Below are 6,808 nucleotides of genomic sequence, written 5' to 3' on the forward strand. Positions count from 1 at the left end.
ATATGGATTATTGGATTTTTTTTTGGTGCTAATTTTCTCAATTCTGTTTATTGTGAGTCACATGGTATGATACACAATCTAATTTCAGACTGCAGCTGGAAAATAAATTGCTTTTCACCTGTAAACTGTCACTCATGTGGAGAGACCTTTACCATTCTTTCCAAACCTCCCTGTCATTCTAATAGACTCCAGGAATTGCTGCTAATTTATTCCTGTCAACCAGTAATAAAAGAGTACTCTAGAAGATGTGGTCCCACCAAGTCTGTCTTATTCTGTGCTAGTGGATAGGAGCCAAGTGAAAGCAGTAGGTCGAATAATGTGTACTAGTGATAGGGGACTTTCAATCAAGATTCTAGGGGTCTTCTATTTCCTGCTTAAGCTTTAACTTACTGTGTGACTGTCAGCAAGTCATTAAACGCTTGGTTTTCAGAAGTGCTGAGCATTCACAACTCATTCAAGCAAATGGTATCTGCAGCTATATGGTACCTCTATAATTAGGCCATTAATCTCTCTAGACCAAATTCTGCAGCTCTTAATCCAACAAATCAGAATTCCAGTGAGAGCTTCTCTATAGTTTCTCAGTCTCTGAAATAGGTAGGATACTTTACCTTTTTGCACTTATAAACTAATGTTTGTAATATGCCTTGAGCATTTTGGTTGAAATATATGCTAGAAGCATAAAGTATTATTTGTAAGTAATGCGGGAGTTCAAGTTGCTTTTAATGATACTATGGAAAGGGTTCCTAGGATTAAAACATTTTGAACCAAATTCACCACTGATGTAAACCCATTGAAATGTATGAGGTTATACAAGAGATGAATTTTATCCTTCTATTGATTTAAGCCTTAACATAAAGAATGCTCAATATCGTTGTTCCATACATCTTTATATTCCTACAGATATATTTCCTTTACTTCTGCTGGACTTTGCGTGTTCCTCTGTCTTAAACAGAATAAGTTATTCAAACCACTCAGGTGAAAAGATGATTAAGACATACTGGGCTACACTGGAGAAGTATATGTCCAAAACTAATTTATACATCTGGCATCACTGAAAAGGTTATATATATGTTTCATATAAAGCGATTTAACTGTAATGGTGAATCAAAATGCCCAATGCTAAAATAAAGATTAAGAGTTCAGCGCATTTATATTCTCTCATCTATATATTCCATTACAGTGCTTTTACTTTGCCATACTATGGACTAAGTGCTGCATAGTTAATGCTGAAGCTAGCTCTCCCTCCTAAGATCAATATTAAACCTCCCTCCTCTGCCCAAATGATTCTTCCTTTTATTCTGAAAAGAAAGTTTTCATTCCTGCTAGGTTGTATGGCACATTTTGTTCTAGAATAGAGGTGGTTTAGCATGGAAAGTCCATATTTCGTGGACTTTTCTGAAAAGTATGCATCAGTGTGTTGGTTTGATTTGCTTGTTAATGTTTTAAATGGGAATTTAAAAATCTCCCAAAAAACCTAAAGCACAACATTTTGCCTCATTCAAGGCAATGGCAAAACTCCCACTAACTTCAGTGGAGCCAGGGTTCACCCAATTACTTTGTGTGTAGAGGACAATTTTTGTAGTAAAAAAGCTTATACATATAATCTGACCTGACTTTAGCTACAGAGTTGAGTGGACTTTTCTTTTCCATGATGAAAAAAGATTCCCCTCTGCCCCATTTCTTTTCACTAGCCACTTCTTCTTCTTCCTTCTAAGGTATAATGGTCAGCATTTCATACACATCCTATGACCTTGCTGAGATTAGAGGAAAAGACTTCTGCTTTGGTGCACAATATAAAGTCTGTTAGAACACTGGGGCAACCTTTTTGGCAGGTGTACCCCAAATTAACCCAGCGCCCTCCATTAGTGCCACTCTGATTCCTTTCCCCTGCCCAATCTGCTGCTTTGCTTTCTGCTTCTTTCCTTGTGCTGCTTGCCCCTGCCCTAGTTGCCGTGTGCCAGCAACACAGGCTATCTGTGCCACTTGTGGCATGTATACCACAGGTTGGCCATCCCTATGTTAGAACACTGCATTCTTCTTGTAGACTTTGCACAACAAAACAGTGTACACTTCAGGATGTCATTATTCAAACAAAGCAAAAAAAAAGCAAAATTATAATCCCAAAGAAACAAAGAAAAACCTTCCCTGCCAACAGAACAAGGGAAAAATCATGAATAGACAAACATTTCAGCCTTAAAACAGGAAGTGCACAAAGCCTCGTTAGCATCCTCTAAGAATATTTTAAAAATTGACAAAAATTCAGTGCTCTTTTTGAGAACTTAGCCTGTAGACCTCTTGTAACTGAACTGGTAAGATGTCAAGTCTACCCCCCACTGCTTTAATCATTCACTGTCATGGCACTGATTGCATTGCTCACCCAAGATTAAATATTGTTCTTTCAAAAGTGTAATTATGCTGCCTTTTCTCACAGTGAATATTGTACCTTATTACCTTTATGGTTCTGGTGATTTCAGTAGGACTACTATATAGTAAAGTCCTATTCATTCTTGATAAGGGTCACACAGTTGTTTGCAAAAATGGTGTGCTAATAGGAATTGTTGTGCAAATAGGAACAAATAGGAACTGAACACTTCCTTAAATAGTTTGTGGGTTGTATTCTGTGCTTCCAAAGACATGAGAACCCTGCCAGAGAAGCAGTAGTATAGATTACATACTGTATACAATTAGTACTTACTCCTTGAGTTGTTCTATTAAATTCACTGAGACTACTTGTTGAACAAGACAGTACTTGACATGATTAAGGGTGGCAAAAATGGGCCCTTAGCAGTTTGCTATTTTAAATGTTCTATATGTTCTTGCAAATGTTAGAAAGCAACTTTGATGTTGGGTGTACAATATAACTTAGGTAGGAGCACCTGGACCTTTGGTTTTTGCTTTCTTTCATGATAGGCTAAAATAAGGAGAGGTGGGCTTCCAAGATCAGTTATTTTGCAGTAGTCTACATTCAGAGACATGATGATTTGATGAAATTATTGTGATAAGACCAGTTAGGCTAATACTCCGCAATTTGTAATTTCCAGTTTTTGAAAGAGCTGGCTACTTTTTTGGAATCCTCTTTCCATCACTTGTTTGGTCCAAAGAAGGAAACTAGAAATAAGGGAGTCATTGCAGGCTTTACCCTGTAAAGAATCAAAGGAATAAAAATATGGAGATGTCTGTACTAGACATGATGACTGTACTGTGGTGAGACTGAAGATGGTCTGTGAGCTTCATGAATGTTATACCTGATTGTTCAAAGTGCTGAGTACCCTCAATAGCCAGGGGACTTGGGTAGAGAAAAGGTTACTCATTACCAGCTTCTAGGAACAAAATGCTTTGCAGGATTAATTCCATTATGCATATTGCTCTATTTTCAGTGACAGCATGACTGCATTTTCCATATGTATTCAAATATATAACTTGTGTTGCATCAGCATTTTACCTTTTCCATGATGCTGAAATATTATGTTAAATAAATTCTGTAAGAAACCCAGTTTATGCATGTGCTTTCTCTTTAATGAAGTCCAATACACTAGACAAAAATAGAACAGCATCTCTTCAATATACTCCTTTGGAAAACAAGATAGGGCCCATATACCTATGAATAAGGGGAAAAAATAACATTTAGTCACTTCATCTTCATATCCACATTGTCGTTGGTTATCTCTGGCCGGCAAATTGAGCCATGCAGGGTATTTCTGAAACTCCATGATCCCATCTACGTAAATTCTGTTTATTCTTTCACAGTCCATCTTCTGCTTGATAATGAAGTACAAATAACAGTGTTGTCAGACACCTCATTCATTACAGTGTAAATTGGAGATGGATTTGAATAAAAACACTGAATCCAAACTTCACAGCTGGTCTTGTTTACAGAGCCGAGAACCACAAATCTGAGGATCTGAGAGTTTGAAAAAGTTTAGACCTGGATTCCTGGCTTACCTCCATCTCTGCTCCTCATCTTATATTTTTTTATTAATTTAAAAAATACACAAAACAGTCCTTCCTCTACAAGCATGTTAGCATGTGTTGCAATTGTTTGTTTATAGACGCGTAAGTTCAAAAGCAAATGTAGAAAAGGACATTTACTGAACCAACTGAACCTACAGCAAGAAGCCAAAGTAACATTGCTGAACTTGAAATTTGCTGAAAGTATCCCATTGCTAAAAATTGTTATTGGATCATTAATGTGTGATATATTATGTGTGTTACTTCTCATTTCAAATATACATGCAATGGCCCAGTATCCATTAACAGAATGCTCATTCAGTGACTGGGGTATCAATGGTTCTTCTTTTCAGATCATGTTTGCGTTTACTGTTATTGTAGAATCAAATAGGGAGGGCTGTGTTTTTAGCACTTCAAGGAAATAAATAGAGGAAGAGTGTCATGAAAAACATTAACCTGAAGTGAGAAATTTTAGACAAAGAATAGTAAAGAGAGAATATGAATTTAACATACTGAGTCTATGGGAAAATCATTGAACCTTATATGGAACTATAGTAGTATAATACTCTGAAGTTGGTCATTGTATCAAACATTTACCCATCCTGAATAATTGCTTTCAACTATTGTTAAGCTGGGAGAGGGATTAGGTGTAGCACATTTACAGACAGAGGCTAGAGCTTGTGATTTCTGATTTGTATAATTTAATAGTTCCGAAACATAAGTGGCATTTTCAGAATCAGCAGGGAAATGCACACTTTACTGGTCCTGAAAATTACTATTTGAACTTAGTCTGTTACCATTTAAAAACAGACTAGCTTTTCCCAAAGGTGATGGATAAAACCATATAATGGTAACTGCAGACTTTTCCCCTGAGGTAACATTTCTACTGCTGAATAAATAGAAATAGTTGATAAAGAATACCTGGGTAATGGCCTTGTATTTATTTTAAGGATATCCTTTTTGAACTCATCTGTAGTGAATATGGCAGGGAAAAACATAGTCAATATTGGCTTCTTAGTTTGAGTCCTTACATTCTTGAGACTAGTTCATATTGTTTAGGTTGCTTCCAGGCTATGTGGTGGCTCACCATGACAAAAGTATTGGTGCTGAAGAGAATTGAGTGCAGTGGGGACTACCATATATTTTATCCAGATGGGTTGTATTAACCTATCCTTGTGATAAGTTCTCATCAGTATACTTTCCCAGTATGGGCTGTATTTTATAGTCATTCTCAAAGTTGATTCCATTTAATCAACTTCATAGTTAGTTTCCATTACTTAGCACTTGCTGCCTTTGGCAGCCATTTAATGATTGACAATGTATTTAATGGGTTTCCTTGTATGCAAATGTAAGATGGGGGGAAAATACCTTGTCTCAAATTTGAGTAAATATGGTACTTGAAATGAATAGATATTTTGTTCATGAACGTGGGAACTAGACCTTAATTTTGGAAACTCTATTTAGTTCTTTGAATAGATGTCACATTTACACGTTGTCATTTATTTGGCTGAATAACTGCCCTTCCTGTAAGGCTGTGGTCAAGGAAATTATATGTAATAACAAGGAAAATAAAAAGGAAAAAGGAGGCATACATGACTTTAGTGGAACTTGTCTTTGGCATGCCAATCTTTTATTTTTTATTGACATAAAGGTCAAATACATTAGCTGGTGGTCTTCCTGGACGTGGGGAGAGAGCTGACAAGGCGTGAAGGGCTTGGGCTAGTAATGCTGCAATGTATCAGATCTTTGAATGTATGACTTTCATTATCAGTAGCAAAAGTGACTTTCACATGTTCACTCAACATGTGATAAAATGAATATAATTAATGGTTATGGTCACTTTCTCTCATGCGTATATTCAACACTCTTGAATACTGGAATGCTGAAGGCTAATGGTTTGATTATCAAAAATGGTCAACATCTATAAGTGTTATTGAAGTCAAAATGCTTTTAGATGCTTGCCATCTCTGAAACTCAGGCCATAATGCCACTGACAAGTCTAACAAAACATCGTATTAGCTTCAATAAGATTTAAACAACACATTCAAAGTGGTAAAAGCTGAATAACAGCCCATTACATCATCACTGTAGCTGTGACGTAACCAGGATAAAGTTTAGGGAGGTAAATGTTTCTAAAGTGGTGTTAAACTACACGTGAAGTCTTTTTATTCAGAACTGTTGAGATGCTGCAGCGTTTTGCACTTGTTAAAACTAAAATTGTATGCAAACCTCAGGGGTAAATTATAGGAAGTGAACAGCCAATTTGGATTTTATAATTCACATGCGTGAACTCCCTTTGGTAGAATTATGGTTCAATAATAAGCCAAACTAGAATGTTCATGTCAAAGTGATTATTTTTTTCAGTGTGACAAGCTGTTTGCAAACCTGTTCACAAGATGGCTATGTTTTTATTTGCATTGTATTTCAGACTATGAGGAAAGAGAATTTTTTTTGTCAATATCACCATGTTATGAAATAATCTGCCTGTAATACAGTTTGGGGAAATAATTTATTTTATAATCTTTTAGACTTGCATTTACATGAAAGTAAGATAATTAACAGCAAATGTTGAGAATAAAGTATGTTTCAGTTCATTTTACAAGGAACATATGGAGAATGCTTTAGATCTAGGGCAAACTAGGTCGGTGATATTTTAAAAAAATAAGCTAGTTAAAATTGTTGTATTATCCACTGTGTTGCAGTAGTGCCTAGATTTAAAAAAAATATCAGTAAGGCTGAACACCTTCATGGCTCTCCAAAAACAAAATAAATTACATCTGGACTTGGTAATGGAGAAGACTTAATATTGTACTAATATTTCTAGGAAGGAAATGTCTTATCTGAAATTCAGGGAGCTCTA

This window comes from Gavialis gangeticus, unplaced genomic scaffold (assembly GCF_001723915.1).
Source record: "Gavialis gangeticus isolate Ggan-Ray unplaced genomic scaffold, GavGan_comp1, whole genome shotgun sequence".
Classification (NCBI taxonomy): Eukaryota; Metazoa; Chordata; order Crocodylia; family Gavialidae; genus Gavialis; species Gavialis gangeticus.